This window comes from Pimephales promelas, chromosome 13 (assembly GCF_988280905.1).
Source record: "Pimephales promelas chromosome 13, fPimPro1.hap1.1, whole genome shotgun sequence".
Lineage (NCBI taxonomy): Eukaryota > Metazoa > Chordata > Actinopteri > Cypriniformes > Leuciscidae > Pimephales > Pimephales promelas.
The window spans coordinates 3,772,680-3,796,011 of record NC_142781.1 but is presented as its reverse complement, the minus strand read 5'-3'; the positions used below and the strand labels follow the sequence as shown (position 1 = coordinate 3,796,011).

The 23,332-nt window shown below is 45.9% G+C and overlaps 12 non-coding genes across 12 annotated transcripts; 5 read left to right on the top strand and 7 right to left on the bottom strand.

The window, feature by feature from the left end:
- Positions 1 to 807: 807 nt before the first annotated feature.
- Positions 808 to 923, bottom strand: LOC148974538 (U5 spliceosomal RNA). The gene has a single exon (XR_016146189.1). It is a non-coding gene; the product is annotated as a U5 spliceosomal RNA (small nuclear RNA).
- A 3,781-nt stretch (positions 924 to 4,704) lies between these two features.
- Positions 4,705 to 4,820, bottom strand: LOC148974537 (U5 spliceosomal RNA). Its single transcript, XR_016146188.1, has one exon. It is a non-coding gene; the product is annotated as a U5 spliceosomal RNA (small nuclear RNA).
- Positions 4,821 to 6,045: 1,225 nt separating this feature from the next.
- LOC148974536 (U5 spliceosomal RNA) lies at positions 6,046 to 6,161 on the bottom strand. Its single transcript, XR_016146187.1, has one exon. It is a non-coding gene; the product is annotated as a U5 spliceosomal RNA (small nuclear RNA).
- Positions 6,162 to 9,942: 3,781 nt separating this feature from the next.
- Positions 9,943 to 10,058, bottom strand: LOC148974535 (U5 spliceosomal RNA). Its single transcript, XR_016146186.1, has one exon. It is a non-coding gene; the product is annotated as a U5 spliceosomal RNA (small nuclear RNA).
- Positions 10,059 to 11,904: 1,846 nt separating this feature from the next.
- trnad-guc (transfer RNA aspartic acid (anticodon GUC)) lies at positions 11,905 to 11,976 on the top strand. The gene has a single exon. It is a non-coding gene; the product is annotated as a tRNA-Asp (tRNA).
- Positions 11,977 to 14,059: 2,083 nt separating this feature from the next.
- On the bottom strand, positions 14,060 to 14,175 carry LOC148974533 (U5 spliceosomal RNA). Its single transcript, XR_016146185.1, has one exon. It is a non-coding gene; the product is annotated as a U5 spliceosomal RNA (small nuclear RNA).
- A 1,915-nt stretch (positions 14,176 to 16,090) lies between these two features.
- On the bottom strand, positions 16,091 to 16,206 carry LOC148974532 (U5 spliceosomal RNA). The gene has a single exon (XR_016146184.1). It is a non-coding gene; the product is annotated as a U5 spliceosomal RNA (small nuclear RNA).
- A 700-nt stretch (positions 16,207 to 16,906) lies between these two features.
- trnad-guc (transfer RNA aspartic acid (anticodon GUC)) lies at positions 16,907 to 16,978 on the top strand. The gene has a single exon. It is a non-coding gene; the product is annotated as a tRNA-Asp (tRNA).
- A 2,150-nt stretch (positions 16,979 to 19,128) lies between these two features.
- Positions 19,129 to 19,200, top strand: trnad-guc (transfer RNA aspartic acid (anticodon GUC)). Its single transcript has one exon. It is a non-coding gene; the product is annotated as a tRNA-Asp (tRNA).
- Positions 19,201 to 19,665: 465 nt separating this feature from the next.
- On the bottom strand, positions 19,666 to 19,781 carry LOC148974529 (U5 spliceosomal RNA). Its single transcript, XR_016146182.1, has one exon. It is a non-coding gene; the product is annotated as a U5 spliceosomal RNA (small nuclear RNA).
- Positions 19,782 to 20,481: 700 nt separating this feature from the next.
- trnad-guc (transfer RNA aspartic acid (anticodon GUC)) lies at positions 20,482 to 20,553 on the top strand. Its single transcript has one exon. It is a non-coding gene; the product is annotated as a tRNA-Asp (tRNA).
- Positions 20,554 to 21,075: 522 nt separating this feature from the next.
- On the top strand, positions 21,076 to 21,147 carry trnad-guc (transfer RNA aspartic acid (anticodon GUC)). The gene has a single exon. It is a non-coding gene; the product is annotated as a tRNA-Asp (tRNA).
- Positions 21,148 to 23,332: the final 2,185 nt, after the last annotated feature.

The following is a 23,332-nucleotide window of genomic DNA, read 5'->3' as shown; positions in this document are numbered from 1 at the left end:
AGGATGTCCCTGAATCCAGTAGTACGTGGAAGACCAGTGTCTGGAATTCGCATGAGATTTTTAGGAACTTTCTGGAGGCTAAATGAACAAACCCTTCATATCCTTGGATTGCAGGTGGATTCCTCCACAGGAGAGGGAGAGCTCCTCTTCCTGCCCCTCTTGGCCAAAATGAAAGGCTTAGATAACAATAACTCCCATAAAGCATGTCCAGTATTAATTGACTTCTCAACGGCTGAGCATACAATGCCGTACCGCTCAGGGACACTGCTGTGACGACCGGTCCTCGTTAGTATAGTGGACAGTATCTCCGCCTGTCACGCGGAAGACCGGGGTTCGATTCCCAGACGGGGAGGCTTCTTCTTTACCACGGACAAACACCTTGTATGAGCTCATGCTCTGCCGTGGAAACTGCTGATAAAGCCAACCCTGCCGTTCAAGTCTCACCTGAGGGTGGTAAGCTAATTCTATTTGAAAGGTTTTACTTTCAAGATAGCATTTGCATTGGTTTGTAAAAGGTTGGTTTATGCATGTTTGACCTGAGTTTGTGTGGCATTTCCAGTGTTGCATTTCTAATCTGACCAGCAGGGGTCACCAGTGTGGCCTTCCGAATGCGTTGAAACAGTTAATCAATTTGCAAAGCAATCAGTTGAAAGCTTTGTTTCTCCCAACACTACCCTTTTGTGTTTCGTAAACCTTACAATCATTCTGCTGACCCAAGATTTGAAGTTGTGAACTGGGAAAGTGGCAATGGTTTGACCAAAACCCAGCTCCAAACAAAAAGTCTTCTGTTTTTGAACAAAGGCATTTAGCTCTACTGTGAGCAGAGCATCCAAAAATACCAATAACTCGCAAACGTTCCCCTCCACGGAAATCTTTAGTAAAAGGCGAAAGATTTATGCGTGAATGAAGAGAAACTCGAGCTGTAACCATGAGACGTTGGGACAATGTGCTATCACACACATGCCACCATGCTCAGCAAGGGTAATGTCTGGTGCAGGCTCCTCCCACCCAGCTTTTTGTCTTTTTTTGTTAAAAACAATAATATAGCCATTTCCATTAGAGGATGGAGCAAATGTAATAAGAATCTGCCCCATCACCAGATGACCGGCAAACCCTGTCTAAGAGGATGTCCCTGAATCCAGTAGTACGTGGAAGACCAGTGTCTAGAATTCGCTTGATATTTTAATGGAACTTTCTGGAGGCTAAATGAACAAACCCTTCATCTCCTTGGATTGCAGGTGGATTCCTCCACAGGAGAGGGAGAGGCATACAATGCCGTACCGCTCAGGGACACTGCTTTGACGACCGGTCCTCGTTAGTATAGTTAGTAAACCCTGTCTAAGAGGATGTCCCTGAATCCAGTAGTATGTGGAAGACCAGTGTCTAGAATTCGCATGAGGTTTTTAGGAACTTTCTGGAGGCTAAATGAACAAACCCTTTATCTCCTTGGATTGCAGGTGGATTCCTCCACAGGAGAGGGAAAGCTCCTCTTCCTGCCCCCCTTGGCCAAAATGAAAGGCTTAAATAACAATAACTCCCATAAAGCATGTCCAGTATTAATTGACTTCTCAACGGCTGAGCATACAATGCCGTACCGCTCAGGGACACTGCTGTGACGACCGGTCCTCGTTAGTATAGTGGACAATATCTCCGCCTGTCTTAAACCCTGTCTAAGAGGATGTCCCTGAATCCAGTAGTACGTGGAAGACCAGTGTCTAGAATTCGCTTGATATTTTAATGGAACTTTCTGGAGGCTAAATGAAAAAACCCTTCATCTCCTTGGATTGCAGGTGGATTCCTCCACAGGAGAGGGAGAGGCACACAAAGCCGTACCGCTCAGGGACACTGCTTTGACGACCGGTCCTCGTTAGTATAGTGGACAGTATCTCCGCCTGTCACGCGGAAGACCGGGGTTCGATTTCCCGATGGGGAGGCTTCTTCTTTACCACGGACAAACACCTTGTATGAGCTCGTGCTCTGCCGTGGAAACTGCTGATAAAGCCAACCCTGCCGTTCAAGACTCACCTGAGGGTGGTAAGCTAATTCTATTTGAAAGGTTTTACTTTCAAGATAGCATTTGCATTGGTTTGTAAAAGTTTGGTTTATGCATGTTTGACCTAAGTTTGTGTGGCATTTCCACTATTGCATTTCCAATCTGACCAGCAGGGTTCACCAGTGTGGCCATCCGAATGCGTTGAAACATTAGAGGATGGAGCAAATGTAATAAGAATCTGCCCCATCACCAGATGACTGGCAAACCCTGTCTAAGAGGATGTCCCTGAATCCAGTAGTACGTGGAAGACCAGTGTCTAGAATTCGTATGAGATTTTTAGGAACTTTCTGGAGGCTAAATGAACAAACCCTTCATATCCTTGGATTGCAGGTGGATTCCTCCACAGGAGAGGGAGAGCTCCTCTTCCTGCCCCTCTTGGCCAAAATGAAAGGCTTAAATAACAATAACTCCCATAAAGCATGTCCAGTATTAATTGACTTCTCAACGGCTGAGCATACAATGCCGTACCGCTCAGGGACACTGCTGTGACGACCGGTCCTCGTTAGTATAGCGGATAGTATCTCTGCCTGTCACGCGGAAGACCGGGGTTCGATTCCCCGACGGGGAGGCTTCTTCTTTACCACGGACAAACACCTTGTATGAGCTCATGCTCTGCCGTGGAAACTGCTGATAAAGCCAACCCTGCCGTTCAAGTCTCACCTGAGGGTGGTAAGCTAATTCTATTTGAAAGGTTTTACTTTCAAGATAGCATTTGCATTGGTTTGTAAAAGGTTGGTTTATGCATGTTTGACCTAAGTTTGTGTGGCATTTCCACTGTTGCATTTCCAATCTGACCAGCAGGGTTCACCAATGTGGCCATCCGAATGCGTTGAAACATTAGAGGATGGAGCAAATGTAATAAGAATCTGCCCGATCACCAGATGACCGGCACACCCTGTCTAAGAGGATGTCCCTGAATCCAGTAGTACGTGGAAGACCAGTGTCTGGAATTCGCATGAGATTTTTAGGAACTTTCTGGAGGCTAAATGAACAAACCCTTCATCTCCTTGGATTGCAGGTAGATTCCTCCACAGGAAGGCTTCTTCTTTACCATGGACAAACACCTTGTATGAGCTCATGCTCTGCCGTGGAAACTACTGATAAAGCCAACCCTGCCGTTCAAGACTCACCTGAGGGTGGTAAGCTAATTCTATTTGAAAGGTTTTACTTTCAAGATAGCATTTGCATTGGTTTGTAAAAGGTTGGTTTATGCATGTTTGACCTAAGTTTGTGTGGCATTTCCACTGTTGCATTTCCAATCTGACCAGCAGGGTTCACCAGTGTGGCCATCCGAATGCGTTGAAACATTAGAGGATGGAGCAAATGTAATAAGAATCTGCCCCATCACCAGATGACCTGCAAACCCTGTCTAAGAGGATGTCCCTGAATCCAGTAGTACGTGGAAGACCAGTGTCTGGAATTCGCATGAGATTTTTAAGAACTTTCTGGAGGCTAAATGAACAAACCCTTCATCTCCTTGGATTGCAGGTAGATTCCTCCACAGGAATGCTTCTTCTTTACCACGGACAAACACCTTGTATGAGCTCGTGCTCTGCCGTGGAAACTGCTGATAAAGCCAACCCTGCCGTTCAAGACTCACCTGAGGGTGGTAAGCTAATTCTATTTGAAAGGTTTTACTTTCAAGATAGCATTTGCATTGGTTTGTAAAAGTTTGGTTTATGCATGTTTGACCTAAGTTTGTGTGGCATTTCCACTATTGCATTTCCAATCTGACCAGCAGGGGTCACCAGTGTGGCCATCCGAATGCGTTGAAACATTAGAGGATGGAGCAAATGTAATAAGAATCTGCCCGATCACCAGATGACCGGCACACCCTGTCTAAGAGGATGTCCCTGAATCCAGTAGTACGTGGAAGACCAGTGTCTGGAATTCGCATGAGATTTTTAGGAACTTTCTGGAGGCTAAATGAACAAACCCTTCATATCCTTGGATTGCAGGTGGATTCCTCCACAGGAGAGGGAGAGCTCCTCTTCCTGCCCCTCTTGGCCAAAATGAAAGGCTTAGATAACAATAACTCCCATAAAGCATGTCCAGTATTAATTGACTTCTCAACGGCTGAGCATACAATGCCGTACCGCTCAGGGACACTGCTGTGACGACCGGTCCTCGTTAGTATAGTGGACAGTATCTCCGCCTGTCACGCGGAAGACCGGGGTTCGATTCCCAGACGGGGAGGCTTCTTCTTTACCACGGACAAACACCTTGTATGAGCTCATGCTCTGCCGTGGAAACTGCTGATAAAGCCAACCCTGCCATTCAAGTCTCACCTGAGGGTGGTAAGCTAATTCTATTTGAAAGGTTTTACTTTCAAGATAGCATTTGCATTGGTTTGTAAAAGGTTGGTTTATGCATGTTTGACCTGAGTTTGTGTGGCATTTCCAGTGTTGCATTTCTAATCTGACCAGCAGGGGTCACCAGTGTGGCCTTCCGAATGCGTTGAAACAGTTAATCAATTTGCAAAGCAATCAGTTGAAAGCTTTGTTTCTCCCAACACTACCCTTTTGTGTTTCGTAAACCTTACAATCATTCTGCTGACCCAAGATTTGAAGTTGTGAACTGGGAAAGTGGCAATGGTTTGACCAAAACCCAGCTCCAAACAAAAAGTCTTCTGTTTTTGAACAAAGGCATTTAGCTCTACTGTGAGCAGAGCATCCAAAAATACCAATAACTCGCAAACGTTCCCCTCCACGGAAATCTTTAGTAAAAGGCGAAAGATTTATGCGTGAATGAAGAGAAACTCGAGCTGTAACCATGAGACGTTGGGACAATGTGCTATCACACACATGCCACCATGCTCAGCAAGGGTAATGTCTGGTGCAGGCTCCTCCCACCCAGCTTTTTGTCTTTTTTTGTTAAAAACAATAATATAGCCATTTCCATTAGAGGATGGAGCAAATGTAATAAGAATCTGCCCCATCACCAGATGACCGGCAAACCCTGTCTAAGAGGATGTCCCTGAATCCAGTAGTACGTGGAAGACCAGTGTCTAGAATTCGCTTGATATTTTAATGGAACTTTCTGGAGGCTAAATGAACAAACCCTTCATCTCCTTGGATTGCAGGTGGATTCCTCCACAGGAGAGGGAGAGGCATACAATGCCGTACCGCTCAGGGACACTGCTTTGACGACCGGTCCTCGTTAGTATAGTTAGTAAACCCTGTCTAAGAGGATGTCCCTGAATCCAGTAGTATGTGGAAGACCAGTGTCTAGAATTCGCATGAGGTTTTTAGGAACTTTCTGGAGGCTAAATGAACAAACCCTTCATATCCTTGGATTGCAGGTGGATTCCTCCACAGGAGAGGGAGAGCTCCTCTTCCTGCCCCTCTTGGCCAAAATGAAAGGCTTAGATAACAATAACTCCCATAAAGCATGTCCAGTATTAATTGACTTCTCAACGGCTGAGCATACAATGCCGTACCGCTCAGGGACACTGTTGTGACGACCGGTCCTCGTTAGTATAGTGGACAGTATCTCCGCCTGTCGCGGAAGACCGGGGTTCGATTCCCAGACGGGGAGGCTTCTTCTTTACCACGGACAAACACCTTGTATGAGCTCATGCTCTGCCGTGGAAACTGCTGATAAAGCCAACCCTGCCGTTCAAGTCTCACCTGAGGGTGGTAAGCTAATTCTATTTGAAAGGTTTTACTTTCAAGATAGCATTTGCATTGGTTTGTAAAAGGTTGGTTTATGCATGTTTGACCTGAGTTTGTGTGGCATTTCCAGTGTTGCATTTCTAATCTGACCAGCAGGGGTCACCAGTGTGGCCTTCCGAATGCGTTGAAACAGTTAATCAATTTGCAAAGCAATCAGTTGAAAGCTTTGTTTCTCCCAACACTACCCTTTTGTGTTTCGTAAACCTTACAATCATTCTGCTGACCCAAGATTTGAAGTTGTGAACTGGGAAAGTGGCAATGGTTTGACCAAAACCCAGCTCCAAACAAAAAGTCTTCTGTTTTTGAACGAAGGCATTTAGCTCTACTGTGAGCAGAGCATCCAAAAATACCAATAACTCGCAAACGTTCCCCTCCACGGAAATCTTTAGTAAAAGGCGAAAGATTTATGCGTGAATGAAGAGAAACTCGAGCTGTAACCATGAGACGTTGGGACAATGTGCTATCACACACATGCCACCATGCTCAGCAAGGGTAATGTCTGGTGCAGGCTCCTCCCACCCAGCTTTTTGTCTTTTTTTGTTAAAAACAATAATATAGCCATTTCCATTAGAGGATGGAGCAAATGTAATAAGAATCTGCCCCATCACCAGATGACCGGCAAACCCTGTCTAAGAGGATGTCCCTGAATCCAGTAGTACGTGGAAGACCAGTGTCTAGAATTCGCTTGATATTTTAATGGAACTTTCTGGAGGCTAAATGAACAAACCCTTCATCTCCTTGGATTGCAGGTGGATTCCTCCACAGGAGAGGGAGAGGCATACAATGCCGTACCGCTCAGGGACACTGCTTTGACGACCGGTCCTCGTTAGTATAGTTAGTAAACCCTGTCTAAGAGGATGTCCCTGAATCCAGTAGTATGTGGAAGACCAGTGTCTAGAATTCGCATGAGGTTTTTAGGAACTTTCTGGAGGCTAAATGAACAAACCCTTTATCTCCTTGGATTGCAGGTGGATTCCTCCACAGGAGAGGGAAAGCTCCTCTTCCTGCCCCCCTTGGCCAAAATGAAAGGCTTAAATAACAATAACTCCCATAAAGCATGTCCAGTATTAATTGACTTCTCAACGGCTGAGCATACAATGCCGTACCGCTCAGGGACACTGCTGTGACGACCGGTCCTCGTTAGTATAGTGGACAATATCTCCGCCTGTCTTAAACCCTGTCTAAGAGGATGTCCCTGAATCCAGTAGTACGTGGAAGACCAGTGTCTAGAATTCGCTTGATATTTTAATGGAACTTTCTGGAGGCTAAATGAAAAAACCCTTCATCTCCTTGGATTGCAGGTGGATTCCTCCACAGGAGAGGGAGAGGCACACAAAGCCGTACCGCTCAGGGACACTGCTTTGACGACCGGTCCTCGTTAGTATAGTGGACAGTATCTCCGCCTGTCACGCGGAAGACCGGGGTTCGATTTCCCGATGGGGAGGCTTCTTCTTTACCACGGACAAACACCTTGTATGAGCTCGTGCTCTGCCGTGGAAACTGCTGATAAAGCCAACCCTGCCGTTCAAGACTCACCTGAGGGTGGTAAGCTAATTCTATTTGAAAGGTTTTACTTTCAAGATAGCATTTGCATTGGTTTGTAAAAGTTTGGTTTATGCATGTTTGACCTAAGTTTGTGTGGCATTTCCACTATTGCATTTCCAATCTGACCAGCAGGGTTCACCAGTGTGGCCATCCGAATGCGTTGAAACATTAGAGGATGGAGCAAATGTAATAAGAATCTGCCCCATCACCAGATGACTGGCAAACCCTGTCTAAGAGGATGTCCCTGAATCCAGTAGTACGTGGAAGACCAGTGTCTAGAATTCGTATGAGATTTTTAGGAACTTTCTGGAGGCTAAATGAACAAACCCTTCATATCCTTGGATTGCAGGTGGATTCCTCCACAGGAGAGGGAGAGCTCCTCTTCCTGCCCCTCTTGGCCAAAATGAAAGGCTTAAATAACAATAACTCCCATAAAGCATGTCCAGTATTAATTGACTTCTCAACGGCTGAGCATACAATGCCGTACCGCTCAGGGACACTGCTGTGACGACCGGTCCTCGTTAGTATAGCGGATAGTATCTCTGCCTGTCACGCGGAAGACCGGGGTTCGATTCCCCGACGGGGAGGCTTCTTCTTTACCACGGACAAACACCTTGTATGAGCTCATGCTCTGCCGTGGAAACTGCTGATAAAGCCAACCCTGCCGTTCAAGTCTCACCTGAGGGTGGTAAGCTAATTCTATTTGAAAGGTTTTACTTTCAAGATAGCATTTGCATTGGTTTGTAAAAGGTTGGTTTATGCATGTTTGACCTAAGTTTGTGTGGCATTTCCACTGTTGCATTTCCAATCTGACCAGCAGGGTTCACCAATGTGGCCATCCGAATGCGTTGAAACATTAGAGGATGGAGCAAATGTAATAAGAATCTGCCCGATCACCAGATGACCGGCACACCCTGTCTAAGAGGATGTCCCTGAATCCAGTAGTACGTGGAAGACCAGTGTCTGGAATTCGCATGAGATTTTTAGGAACTTTCTGGAGGCTAAATGAACAAACCCTTCATCTCCTTGGATTGCAGGTAGATTCCTCCACAGGAAGGCTTCTTCTTTACCATGGACAAACACCTTGTATGAGCTCATGCTCTGCCGTGGAAACTACTGATAAAGCCAACCCTGCCGTTCAAGACTCACCTGAGGGTGGTAAGCTAATTCTATTTGAAAGGTTTTACTTTCAAGATAGCATTTGCATTGGTTTGTAAAAGGTTGGTTTATGCATGTTTGACCTAAGTTTGTGTGGCATTTCCACTGTTGCATTTCCAATCTGACCAGCAGGGTTCACCAGTGTGGCCATCCGAATGCGTTGAAACATTAGAGGATGGAGCAAATGTAATAAGAATCTGCCCCATCACCAGATGACCTGCAAACCCTGTCTAAGAGGATGTCCCTGAATCCAGTAGTACGTGGAAGACCAGTGTCTGGAATTCGCATGAGATTTTTAAGAACTTTCTGGAGGCTAAATGAACAAACCCTTCATCTCCTTGGATTGCAGGTAGATTCCTCCACAGGAATGCTTCTTCTTTACCACGGACAAACACCTTGTATGAGCTCGTGCTCTGCCGTGGAAACTGCTGATAAAGCCAACCCTGCCGTTCAAGACTCACCTGAGGGTGGTAAGCTAATTCTATTTGAAAGGTTTTACTTTCAAGATAGCATTTGCATTGGTTTGTAAAAGTTTGGTTTATGCATGTTTGACCTAAGTTTGTGTGGCATTTCCACTATTGCATTTCCAATCTGACCAGCAGGGGTCACCAGTGTGGCCATCCGAATGCGTTGAAACATTAGAGGATGGAGCAAATGTAATAAGAATCTGCCCGATCACCAGATGACCGGCACACCCTGTCTAAGAGGATGTCCCTGAATCCAGTAGTACGTGGAAGACCAGTGTCTGGAATTCGCATGAGATTTTTAGGAACTTTCTGGAGGCTAAATGAACAAACCCTTCATATCCTTGGATTGCAGGTGGATTCCTCCACAGGAGAGGGAGAGCTCCTCTTCCTGCCCCTCTTGGCCAAAATGAAAGGCTTAGATAACAATAACTCCCATAAAGCATGTCCAGTATTAATTGACTTCTCAACGGCTGAGCATACAATGCCGTACCGCTCAGGGACACTGCTGTGACGACCGGTCCTCGTTAGTATAGTGGACAGTATCTCCGCCTGTCACGCGGAAGACCGGGGTTCGATTCCCAGACGGGGAGGCTTCTTCTTTACCACGGACAAACACCTTGTATGAGCTCATGCTCTGCCGTGGAAACTGCTGATAAAGCCAACCCTGCCGTTCAAGTCTCACCTGAGGGTGGTAAGCTAATTCTATTTGAAAGGTTTTACTTTCAAGATAGCATTTGCATTGGTTTGTAAAAGGTTGGTTTATGCATGTTTGACCTGAGTTTGTGTGGCATTTCCAGTGTTGCATTTCTAATCTGACCAGCAGGGGTCACCAGTGTGGCCTTCCGAATGCGTTGAAACAGTTTATCAATTTGCAAAGCAATCAGTTGAAAGCTTTGTTTCTCCCAACACTACCCTTTTGTGTTTCGTAAACCTTACAATCATTCTGCTGACCCAAGATTTGAAGTTGTGAACTGGGAAAGTGGCAATGGTTTGACCAAAACCCAGCTCCAAACAAAAAGTCTTCTGTTTTTGAACAAAGGCATTTAGCTCTACTGTGAGCAGAGCATCCAAAAATACCAATAACTCGCAAACGTTCCCCTCCACGGAAATCTTTAGTAAAAGGCGAAAGATTTATGCGTGAATGAAGAGAAACTCGAGCTGTAACCATGAGACGTTGGGACAATGTGCTATCACACACATGCCACCATGCTCAGCAAGGGTAATGTCTGGTGCAGGCTCCTCCCACCCAGCTTTTTGTCTTTTTTTGTTAAAAACAATAATATAGCCATTTCCATTAGAGGATGGAGCAAATGTAATAAGAATCTGCCCCATCACCAGATGACCGGCAAACCCTGTCTAAGAGGATGTCCCTGAATCCAGTAGTACGTGGAAGACCAGTGTCTAGAATTCGCTTGATATTTTAATGGAACTTTCTGGAGGCTAAATGAACAAACCCTTCATCTCCTTGGATTGCAGGTGGATTCCTCCACAGGAGAGGGAGAGGCATACAATGCCGTACCGCTCAGGGACACTGCTTTGACGACCGGTCCTCGTTAGTATAGTTAGTAAACCCTGTCTAAGAGGATGTCCCTGAATCCAGTAGTATGTGGAAGACCAGTGTCTAGAATTCGCATGAGGTTTTTAGGAACTTTCTGGAGGCTAAATGAACAAACCCTTTATCTCCTTGGATTGCAGGTGGATTCCTCCACAGGAGAGGGAAAGCTCCTCTTCCTGCCCCCCTTGGCCAAAATGAAAGGCTTAAATAACAATAACTCCCATAAAGCATGTCCAGTATTAATTGACTTCTCAACGGCTGAGCATACAATGCCGTACCGCTCAGGGACACTGCTGTGACGACCGGTCCTCGTTAGTATAGTGGACAGTATCTCCGCCTGTCACGCGGAAGACCGGGGTTCGATTCCCCGACGGGTAGGCTTCTTCTTTACCACGGACAAACACCTTGTATGAGCTCGTGCTCTGCCGTGGAAACTGCTGATAAAGCCAACCCTGCCGTTCAAGACTCACCTGAGGGTGGTAAGCTAATTCTATTTGAAAGGTTTTACTTTCAAGATAGCATTTGCATTGGTTTGTAATAGGTTGGTTTATGCATGTTTGACCTAAGTTTGTGTGGCATTTCCACTATTGCATTTCCAATCTGACCAGCAGGGTTCACCAGTGTGGCCATCCGAATGCGTTGAAACATTAGAGGATGGAGCAAATGTAATAAGAATCTGCCCCATCACCAGATGACCGGCAAACCCTGTCTAAGAGGATGTCCCTGAATCCAGTAGTACGTGGAAGACCAGTGTCTAGAATTCGCTTGATATTTTAATGGAACTTTCTGGAGGCTAAATGAACAAACCCTTCATCTCCTTGGATTGCAGGTGGATTCCTCCACAGGAGAGGGAGAGGCATACAATGCCGTACCGCTCAGGGACACTGCTTTGACGACCGGTCCTCGTTAGTATAGTTAGTAAACCCTGTCTAAGAGGATGTCCCTGAATCCAGTAGTATGTGGAAGACCAGTGTCTAGAATTCGCATGAGGTTTTTAGGAACTTTCTGGAGGCTAAATGAACAAACCCTTTATCTCCTTGGATTGCAGGTGGATTCCTCCACAGGAGAGGGAAAGCTCCTCTTCCTGCCCCCCTTGGCCAAAATGAAAGGCTTAAATAACAATAACTCCCATAAAGCATGTCCAGTATTAATTGACTTCTCAACGGCTGAGCATACAATGCCGTACCGCTCAGGGACACTGCTGTGACGACCGGTCCTCGTTAGTATAGTGGACAATATCTCCGCCTGTCTTAAACCCTGTCTAAGAGGATGTCCCTGAATCCAGTAGTACGTGGAAGACCAGTGTCTAGAATTCGCTTGATATTTTAATGGAACTTTCTGGAGGCTAAATGAAAAAACCCTTCATCTCCTTGGATTGCAGGTGGATTCCTCCACAGGAGAGGGAGAGGCACACAAAGCCGTACCGCTCAGGGACACTGCTTTGACGACCGGTCCTCGTTAGTATAGTGGACAGTATCTCCGCCTGTCACGCGGAAGACCGGGGTTCGATTCCCCGACGGGGAGGCTTCTTCTTTACCACGGACAAACACCTTGTATGAGCTCATGCTCTGCCGTGGAAACTGCTGATAAAGCCAACCCTGCCGTTCAAGTCTCACCTGAGGGTGGTAAGCTAATTCTATTTGAAAGGTTTTACTTTCAAGATAGCATTTGCATTGGTTTGTAAAAGGTTGGTTTATGCATGTTTGACCTAAGTTTGTGTGGCATTTCCACTGTTGCATTTCCAATCTGACCAGCAGGGTTCACCAATGTGGCCATCCGAATGCGTTGAAACATTAGAGGATGGAGCAAATGTAATAAGAATCTGCCCGATCACCAGATGACCGGCACACCCTGTCTAAGAGGATGTCCCTGAATCCAGTAGTACGTGGAAGACCAGTGTCTGGAATTCGCATGAGATTTTTAGGAACTTTCTGGAGGCTAAATGAACAAACCCTTCATCTCCTTGGATTGCAGGTAGATTCCTCCACAGGAAGGCTTCTTCTTTACCATGGACAAACACCTTGTATGAGCTCATGCTCTGCCGTGGAAACTACTGATAAAGCCAACCCTGCCGTTCAAGACTCACCTGAGGGTGGTAAGCTAATTCTATTTGAAAGGTTTTACTTTCAAGATAGCATTTGCATTGGTTTGTAAAAGGTTGGTTTATGCATGTTTGACCTAAGTTTGTGTGGCATTTCCACTGTTGCATTTCCAATCTGACCAGCAGGGTTCACCAGTGTGGCCATCCGAATGCGTTGAAACATTAGAGGATGGAGCAAATGTAATAAGAATCTGCCCCATCACCAGATGACCTGCAAACCCTGTCTAAGAGGATGTCCCTGAATCCAGTAGTACGTGGAAGACCAGTGTCTGGAATTCGCATGAGATTTTTAAGAACTTTCTGGAGGCTAAATGAACAAACCCTTCATCTCCTTGGATTGCAGGTAGATTCCTCCACAGGAATGCTTCTTCTTTACCACGGACAAACACCTTGTATGAGCTCGTGCTCTGCCGTGGAAACTGCTGATAAAGCCAACCCTGCCGTTCAAGACTCACCTGAGGGTGGTAAGCTAATTCTATTTGAAAGGTTTTACTTTCAAGATAGCATTTGCATTGGTTTGTAAAAGTTTGGTTTATGCATGTTTGACCTAAGTTTGTGTGGCATTTCCACTATTGCATTTCCAATCTGACCAGCAGGGGTCACCAGTGTGGCCATCCGAATGCGTTGAAACATTAGAGGATGGAGCAAATGTAATAAGAATCTGCCCGATCACCAGATGACCGGCACACCCTGTCTAAGAGGATGTCCCTGAATCCAGTAGTACGTGGAAGACCAGTGTCTGGAATTCGCATGAGATTTTTAGGAACTTTCTGGAGGCTAAATGAACAAACCCTTCATATCCTTGGATTGCAGGTGGATTCCTCCACAGGAGAGGGAGAGCTCCTCTTCCTGCCCCTCTTGGCCAAAATGAAAGGCTTAGATAACAATAACTCCCATAAAGCATGTCCAGTATTAATTGACTTCTCAACGGCTGAGCATACAATGCCGTACCGCTCAGGGACACTGCTGTGACGACCGGTCCTCGTTAGTATAGTGGACAGTATCTCCGCCTGTCACGCGGAAGACCGGGGTTCGATTCCCAGACGGGGAGGCTTCTTCTTTACCACGGACAAACACCTTGTATGAGCTCATGCTCTGCCGTGGAAACTGCTGATAAAGCCAACCCTGCCGTTCAAGTCTCACCTGAGGGTGGTAAGCTAATTCTATTTGAAAGGTTTTACTTTCAAGATAGCATTTGCATTGGTTTGTAAAAGGTTGGTTTATGCATGTTTGACCTGAGTTTGTGTGGCATTTCCAGTGTTGCATTTCTAATCTGACCAGCAGGGGTCACCAGTGTGGCCTTCCGAATGCGTTGAAACAGTTAATCAATTTGCAAAGCAATCAGTTGAAAGCTTTGTTTCTCCCAACACTACCCTTTTGTGTTTCGTAAACCTTACAATCATTCTGCTGACCCAAGATTTGAAGTTGTGAACTGGGAAAGTGGCAATGGTTTGACCAAAACCCAGCTCCAAACAAAAAGTCTTCTGTTTTTGAACAAAGGCATTTAGCTCTACTGTGAGCAGAGCATCCAAAAATACCAATAACTCGCAAACGTTCCCCTCCACGGAAATCTTTAGTAAAAGGCGAAAGATTTATGCGTGAATGAAGAGAAACTCGAGCTGTAACCATGAGACGTTGGGACAATGTGCTATCACACACATGCCACCATGCTCAGCAAGGGTAATGTCTGGTGCAGGCTCCTCCCACCCAGCTTTTTGTCTTTTTTTGTTAAAAACAATAATATAGCCATTTCCATTAGAGGATGGAGCAAATGTAATAAGAATCTGCCCCATCACCAGATGACCGGCAAACCCTGTCTAAGAGGATGTCCCTGAATCCAGTAGTACGTGGAAGACCAGTGTCTAGAATTCGCTTGATATTTTAATGGAACTTTCTGGAGGCTAAATGAACAAACCCTTCATCTCCTTGGATTGCAGGTGGATTCCTCCACAGGAGAGGGAGAGGCATACAATGCCGTACCGCTCAGGGACACTGCTTTGACGACCGGTCCTCGTTAGTATAGTTAGTAAACCCTGTCTAAGAGGATGTCCCTGAATCCAGTAGTATGTGGAAGACCAGTGTCTAGAATTCGCATGAGGTTTTTAGGAACTTTCTGGAGGCTAAATGAACAAACCCTTCATATCCTTGGATTGCAGGTGGATTCCTCCACAGGAGAGGGAGAGCTCCTCTTCCTGCCCCTCTTGGCCAAAATGAAAGGCTTAGATAACAATAACTCCCATAAAGCATGTCCAGTATTAATTGACTTCTCAACGGCTGAGCATACAATGCCGTACCGCTCAGGGACACTGTTGTGACGACCGGTCCTCGTTAGTATAGTGGACAGTATCTCCGCCTGTCACGCGGAAGACCGGGGTTCGATTCCCAGACGGGGAGGCTTCTTCTTTACCACGGACAAACACCTTGTATGAGCTCATGCTCTGCCGTGGAAACTGCTGATAAAGCCAACCCTGCCGTTCAAGACTCACCTGAGGGTGGTAAGCTAATTCTATTTGAAAGGTTTTACTTTCAAGATAGCATTTGCATTGGTTTGTAAAAGTTTGGTTTATGCATGTTTGACCTAAGTTTGTGTGGCATTTCCACTATTGCATTTCCAATCTGACCAGCAGGGGTCACCAGTGTGGCCATCCGAATGCGTTGAAACATTAGAGGATGGAGCAAATGTAATAAGAATCTGCCCGATCACCAGATGACCGGCACACCCTGTCTAAGAGGATGTCCCTGAATCCAGTAGTACGTGGAAGACCAGTGTCTGGAATTCGCATGAGATTTTTAGGAACTTTCTGGAGGCTAAATGAACAAACCCTTCATATCCTTGGATTGCAGGTGGATTCCTCCACAGGAGAGGGAGAGCTCCTCTTCCTGCCCCTCTTGGCCAAAATGAAAGGCTTAGATAACAATAACTCCCATAAAGCATGTCCAGTATTAATTGACTTCTCAACGGCTGAGCATACAATGCCGTACCGCTCAGGGACACTGCTGTGACGACCGGTCCTCGTTAGTATAGTGGACAGTATCTCCGCCTGTCACGCGGAAGACCGGGGTTCGATTCCCAGACGGGGAGGCTTCTTCTTTACCACGGACAAACACCTTGTATGAGCTCATGCTCTGCCGTGGAAACTGCTGATAAAGCCAACCCTGCCGTTCAAGTCTCACCTGAGGGTGGTAAGCTAATTCTATTTGAAAGGTTTTACTTTCAAGATAGCATTTGCATTGGTTTGTAAAAGGTTGGTTTATGCATGTTTGACCTGAGTTTGTGTGGCATTTCCAGTGTTGCATTTCTAATCTGACCAGCAGGGGTCACCAGTGTGGCCTTCCGAATGCGTTGAAACAGTTAATCAATTTGCAAAGCAATCAGTTGAAAGCTTTGTTTCTCCCAACACTACCCTTTTGTGTTTCGTAAACCTTACAATCATTCTGCTGACCCAAGATTTGAAGTTGTGAACTGGGAAAGTGGCAATGGTTTGACCAAAACCCAGCTCCAAACAAAAAGTCTTCTGTTTTTGAACAAAGGCATTTAGCTCTACTGTGAGCAGAGCATCCAAAAATACCAATAACTCGCAAACGTTCCCCTCCACGGAAATCTTTAGTAAAAGGCGAAAGATTTATGCGTGAATGAAGAGAAACTCGAGCTGTAACCATGAGACGTTGGGACAATGTGCTATCACACACATGCCACCATGCTCAGCAAGGGTAATGTCTGGTGCAGGCTCCTCCCACCCAGCTTTTTGTCTTTTTTTGTTAAAAACAATAATATAGCCATTTCCATTAGAGGATGGAGCAAATGTAATAAGAATCTGCCCCATCACCAGATGACCGGCAAACCCTGTCTAAGAGGATGTCCCTGAATCCAGTAGTACGTGGAAGACCAGTGTCTAGAATTCGCTTGATATTTTAATGGAACTTTCTGGAGGCTAAATGAACAAACCCTTCATCTCCTTGGATTGCAGGTGGATTCCTCCACAGGAGAGGGAGAGGCATACAATGCCGTACCGCTCAGGGACACTGCTTTGACGACCGGTCCTCGTTAGTATAGTTAGTAAACCCTGTCTAAGAGGATGTCCCTGAATCCAGTAGTATGTGGAAGACCAGTGTCTAGAATTCGCATGAGGTTTTTAGGAACTTTCTGGAGGCTAAATGAACAAACCCTTTATCTCCTTGGATTGCAGGTGGATTCCTCCACAGGAGAGGGAAAGCTCCTCTTCCTGCCCCCCTTGGCCAAAATGAAAGGCTTAAATAACAATAACTCCCATAAAGCATGTCCAGTATTAATTGACTTCTCAACGGCTGAGCATACAATGCCGTACCGCTCAGGGACACTGCTGTGACGACCGGTCCTCGTTAGTATAGTGGACAGTATCTCCGCCTGTCACGCGGAAGACCGGGGTTCGATTCCCCGACGGGGAGGCTTCTTCTTTACCACGGACAAACACCTTGTATGAGCTCGTGCTCTGCCGTGGAAACTGCTGATAAAGCCAACCCTGCCGTTCAAGACTCACCTGAGGGTGGTAAGCTAATTCTATTTGAAAGGTTTTACTTTCAAGATAGCATTTGCATTGGTTTGTAATAGGTTGGTTTATGCATGTTTGACCTAAGTTTGTGTGGCATTTCCACTATTGCATTTCCAATCTGACCAGCAGGGTTCACCAGTGTGGCCATCCGAATGCGTTGAAACATTAGAGGATGGAGCAAATGTAATAAGAATCTGCCCCATCACCAGATGACCGGCAAACCCTGTCTAAGAGGATGTCCCTGAATCCAGTAGTACGTGGAAGACCAGTGTCTAGAATTCGCTTGATATTTTAATGGAACTTTCTGGAGGCTAAATGAAAAAACCCTTCATCTCCTTGGATTGCAGGTGGATTCCTCCACAGGAGAGGGAGAGGCACACAAAGCCGTACCGCTCAGGGACACTGCTTTGACGACCGGTCCTCGTTAGTATAGTGGACAGTATCTCCGCCTGTCACGCGGAAGACCGGGGTTCGATTCCCCGATGGGGAGGCTTCTTCTTTACCACGGACAAACACCTTGTATGAGCTCGTGCTCTGCCGTGGAAACTGCTGATAAAGCCAACCCTGCCGTTCAAGACTCACCTGAGGGTGGTAAGCTAATTCTATTTGAAAGGTTTTACTTTCAAGATAGCATTTGCATTGGTTTGTAAAAGTTTGGTTTATGCATGTTTGACCTAAGTTTGTGTGGCATTTCCACTATTGCATTTCCAATCTGACCAGCAGGGTTCACCAGTGTGGCCATCCGAATGCGTTGAAACATTAGAGGATGGAGCAAATGTAATAAGAATCTGCCCCATCACCAGATGACTGGCAAACCCTGTCTAAGAGGATGTCCCTGAATCCAGTAGTACGTGGAAGACCAGTGTCTGGAATTCGCATGAGATTTTTAGGAACTTTCTGGAGGCTAAATGAACAAACCCTTCATATCCTTGGATTGCAGGTAGATTCCTCCACAGGAAGGCTTCTTCTTTACCATGGACAAACACCTTGTATGAGCTCATGCTCTGCCGTGGAAACTACTGATAAAGCCAACCCTGCCGTTCAAGACTCACCTGAGGGTGGTAAGCTAATTCTATTTGAAAGGTTTTACTTTCAAGATAGCATTTGCATTGGTTTGTAAAAGGTTGGTTTATGCATGTTTGACCTAAGTTTGTGTGGCATTTCCACTGTTGCATTTCCAATCTGACCAGCAGGGTTCACCAGTGTGGCCATCCGAATGCGTTGAAACATTAGAGGATGGAGCAAATGTAATAAGAATCTGCCCCATCACCAGATGACCTGCAAACCCTGTCTAAGAGGATGTCCCTGAATCCAGTAGTACGTGGAAGACCAGTGTCTGGAATTCGCATGAGATTTTTAAGAACTTTCTGGAGGCTAAATGAACAAACCCTTCATCTCCTTGGATTGCAGGTAGATTCCTCCACAGGAATGCTTCTTCTTTACCACGTACAAACACCTTGGGTGAGCTCGTGCTCTGCCGTGGAAACTGCTGATAAAGCCAACCCTGCCGTTCAAGACTCACCTGAGGGTGGTAAGCTAATTCTATTTGAAAGGTTTTACGTTCAAGATAGCATTTGCATTGGTTTGTAAAAGTTTGGTTTATGCATGTTTGACCTAAGTTTGTGTGGCATTTCCACTATTGCATTTCCAATCTGACCAGCAGGGGTCACCAGTGTGGCCATCCGAATGCGTTGAAACATTAGAGGATGGAGCAAATGTAATAAGAATCTGCCCGATCACCAGATGACCGGCACACCCTGTCTAAGAGGATGTCCCTGAATCCAGTAGTACGTGGAAGACCAGTGTCTGGAATTCGCATGAGATTTTTAGGAACTTTCTGGAGGCTAAATGAACAAACCCTTTATATCCTTGGATTGCAGGTAGATTCCTCCACAGGAGAGGGAGAGCTCCTCTTCCTGCCCCTCTTGGCCAAAATGAAAGGCTTAGATAACAATAACTCCCATAAAGCATGTCCAGTATTAATTGACTTCTCAACGGCTGAACATACAATGCCGTACCGCTCAGGGACACTGCTGTGACGACCGGTCCTCGTTAGTATAGTGGACAGTATCTCCGCCTGTCACGCGGAAGACCGGGGTTCGATTCCCCGACGGGGAGGCTTCTTCTTTACCACGGACAAACACCTTGTATGAGCTCATGCTCTGCCGTGGAAACTGCTGATAAAGCCAACCCTGCCGTTCAAGTCTCACCTGAGGGTGGTAAGCTAATTCTATTTGAAAGGTTTTACTTTCAAGATAGCATTTGCATTGGTTTGTAAAAGGTTGGTTTATGCATGTTTGACCTGAGTTTGTGTGGCATTTCCAGTGTTGCATTTCCAATCTGACCAGCAGGGGTCACCAGTGTGGCCTTCCGAATGCGTTGAAACAGTTAATCAATTTGCAAAGCAATCAGTTGAAAGCTTTGAAAAGCTTTGTTTCTCCCAACACTACCCTTTTGTGTTTCGTAAACCTTACAATCATTCTGCTGACCCAAGATTTGAAGTTGTGAACTGGGAAAGTGGCAATGGTTTGACCAAAACCCAGCTCCAAACAAAAAGTCTTCTGTTTTTGAACAAAGGCATTTAGCTCTACTGTGAGCAGAGCATCCAAAAATACCAATAACTCGCAAACGTTCCCCTCCACGGAAATCTTTAGTAAAAGGCGAAAGATTTATGCGTGAATGAAGAGAAACTCGAGCTGTAACCATGAGACGTTGGGACAATGTGCTATCACACACATGCCACCATGCTCAGCAAGGGTAATGTCTGGTGCAGGCTCCTCCCACCCAGCTTTTTGTCTTTTTTTGTTAAAAACAATAATATAGCCATTTCCATTAGAGGATGGAGCAAATGTAATAAGAATCTGCCCCATCACCAGATGACCGGCAAACCCTGTCTAAGAGGATGTCCCTGAATCCAGTAGTACGTGGAAGACCAGTGTCTAGAATTCGCTTGATATTTTAATGGAACTTTCTGGAGGCTAAATGAACAAACCCTTCATCTCCTTGGATTGCAGGTGGATTCCTCCACAGGAGAGGGAGAGGCATACAATGCCGTACCGCTCAGGGACACTGCTTTGACGACCGGTCCTCGTTAGTATAGTTAGTAAACCCTGTCTAAGAGGATGTCCCTGAATCCAGTAGTATGTGGAAGACCAGTGTCTAGAATTCGCATGAGGTTTTTAGGAACTTTCTGGAGGCTAAATGAACAAACCCTTTATCTCCTTGGATTGCAGGTGGATTCCTCCACAGGAGAGGGAAAGCTCCTCTTCCTGCCCCCCTTGGCCAAAATGAAAGGCTTAAATAACAATAACTCCCATAAAGCATGTCCAGTATTAATTGACTTCTCAACGGCTGAGCATACAATGCCGTACCGCTCAGGGACACTGCTGTGACGACCGGTCCTCGTTAGTATAGTGGACAGTATCTCCGCCTGTCACGCGGAAGACCGGGGTTCGATTCCCCGACGGGGAGGCTTCTTCTTTACCACGGACAAACACCTTGTATGAGCTCGTGCTCTGCCGTGGAAACTGCTGATAAAGCCAACCCTGCCGTTCAAGACTCACCTGAGGGTGGTAAGCTAATTCTATTTGAAAGGTTTTACTTTCAAGATAGCATTTGCATTGGTTTGTAATAGGTTGGTTTATGCATGTTTGACCTAAGTTTGTGTGGCATTTCCACTATTGCATTTCCAATCTGACCAGCAGGGTTCACCAGTGTGGCCATCCGAATGCGTTGAAACATTAGAGGATGGAGCAAATGTAATAAGAATCTGCCCCATCACCAGATGACCGGCAAACCCTGTCTAAGAGGATGTCCCTGAATCCAGTAGTACGTGGAAGACCAGTGTCTAGAATTCGCTTGATATTTTAATGGAACTTTCTGGAGGCTAAATGAAAAAACCCTTCATCTCCTTGGATTGCAGGTGGATTCCTCCACAGGAGAGGGAGAGGCACACAAAGCCGTACCGCTCAGGGACACTGCTTTGACGACCGGTCCTCGTTAGTATAGTGGACAGTACCTCCGCCTGTCACGCGGAAGACCGGGGTTCGATTCCCCGATGGGGAGGCTTCTTCTTTACCACGGACAAACACCTTGTATGAGCTCGTGCTCTGCCGTGGAAACTGCTGATAAAGCCAACCCTGCCGTTCAAGACTCACCTGAGGGTGGTAAGCTAATTCTATTTGAAAGGTTTTACTTTCAAGATAGCATTTGCATTGGTTTGTAAAAGTTTGGTTTATGCATGTTTGACCTAAGTTTGTGTGGCATTTCCACTATTGCATTTCCAATCTGACCAGCAGGGTTCACCAGTGTGGCCATCCGAATGCGTTGAAACATTAGAGGATGGAGCAAATGTAATAAGAATCTGCCCCATCACCAGATGACTGGCAAACCCTGTCTAAGAGGATGTCCCTGAATCCAGTAGTACGTGGAAGACCAGTGTCTAGAATTCGCATGAGATTTTTAGGAACTTTCTGGAGGCTAAATGAACAAACCCTTCATATCCTTGGATTGCAGGTGGATTCCTCCACAGGAGAGGGAGAGCTCCTCTTCCTGCCCCTCTTGGCCAAAATGAAAGGCTTAAATAACAATAACTCCCATAAAGCATGTCCAGTATTAATTGACTTCTCAACGGCTGAGCATACAATGCCGTACCGCTCAGGGACACTGCTGTGACGACCGGTCCTCGTTAGTATAGCGGATAGTATCTCTGCCTGTCACGCGGAAGACCGGGGTTCGATTCCCCGACGGGGAGGCTTCTTCTTTACCACGGACAAACACCTTGTATGAGCTCATGCTCTGCCGTGGAAACTGCTGATAAAGCCAACCCTGCCGTTCAAGTCTCACCTGAGGGTGGTAAGCTAATTCTATTTGAAAGGTTTTACTTTCAAGATAGCATTTGCATTGGTTTGTAAAAGGTTGGTTTATGCATGTTTGACCTAAGTTTGTGTGGCATTTCCACTGTTGCATTTCCAATCTGACCAGCAGGGTTCACCAATGTGGCCATCCGAATGCGTTGAAACATTAGAGGATGGAGCAAATGTAATAAGAATCTGCCCGATCACCAGATGACCGGCACACCCTGTCTAAGAGGATGTCCCTGAATCCAGTAGTACGTGGAAGACCAGTGTCTGGAATTCGCATGAGATTTTTAGGAACTTTCTGGAGGCTAAATGAACAAACCCTTCATCTCCTTGGATTGCAGGTAGATTCCTCCACAGGAAGGCTTCTTCTTTACCATGGACAAACACCTTGTATGAGCTCATGCTCTGCCGTGGAAACTACTGATAAAGCCAACCCTGCCGTTCAAGACTCACCTGAGGGTGGTAAGCTAATTCTATTTGAAAGGTTTTACTTTCAAGATAGCATTTGCATTGGTTTGTAAAAGGTTGGTTTATGCATGTTTGACCTAAGTTTGTGTGGCATTTCCACTGTTGCATTTCCAATCTGACCAGCAGGGTTCACCAGTGTGGCCATCCGAATGCGTTGAAACATTAGAGGATGGAGCAAATGTAATAAGAATCTGCCCCATCACCAGATGACCTGCAAACCCTGTCTAAGAGGATGTCCCTGAATCCAGTAGTACGTGGAAGACCAGTGTCTGGAATTCGCATGAGATTTTTAAGAACTTTCTGGAGGCTAAATGAACAAACCCTTCATCTCCTTGGATTGCAGGTAGATTCCTCCACAGGAATGCTTCTTCTTTACCACGGACAAACACCTTGTATGAGCTCGTGCTCTGCCGTGGAAACTGCTGATAAAGCCAACCCTGCCGTTCAAGACTCACCTGAGGGTGGTAAGCTAATTCTATTTGAAAGGTTTTACTTTCAAGATAGCATTTGCATTGGTTTGTAAAAGTTTGGTTTATGCATGTTTGACCTAAGTTTGTGTGGCATTTCCACTATTGCATTTCCAATCTGACCAGCAGGGGTCACCAGTGTGGCCATCCGAATGCGTTGAAACATTAGAGGATGGAGCAAATGTAATAAGAATCTGCCCGATCACCAGATGACCGGCACACCCTGTCTAAGAGGATGTCCCTGAATCCAGTAGTACGTGGAAGACCAGTGTCTGGAATTCGCATGAGATTTTTAGGAACTTTCTGGAGGCTAAATGAACAAACCCTTCATATCCTTGGATTGCAGGTAGATTCCTCCACAGGAGAGGGAGAGCTCCTCTTCCTGCCCCTCTTGGCCAAAATGAAAGGCTTAGATAACAATAACTCCCATAAAGCATGTCCAGTATTAATTGA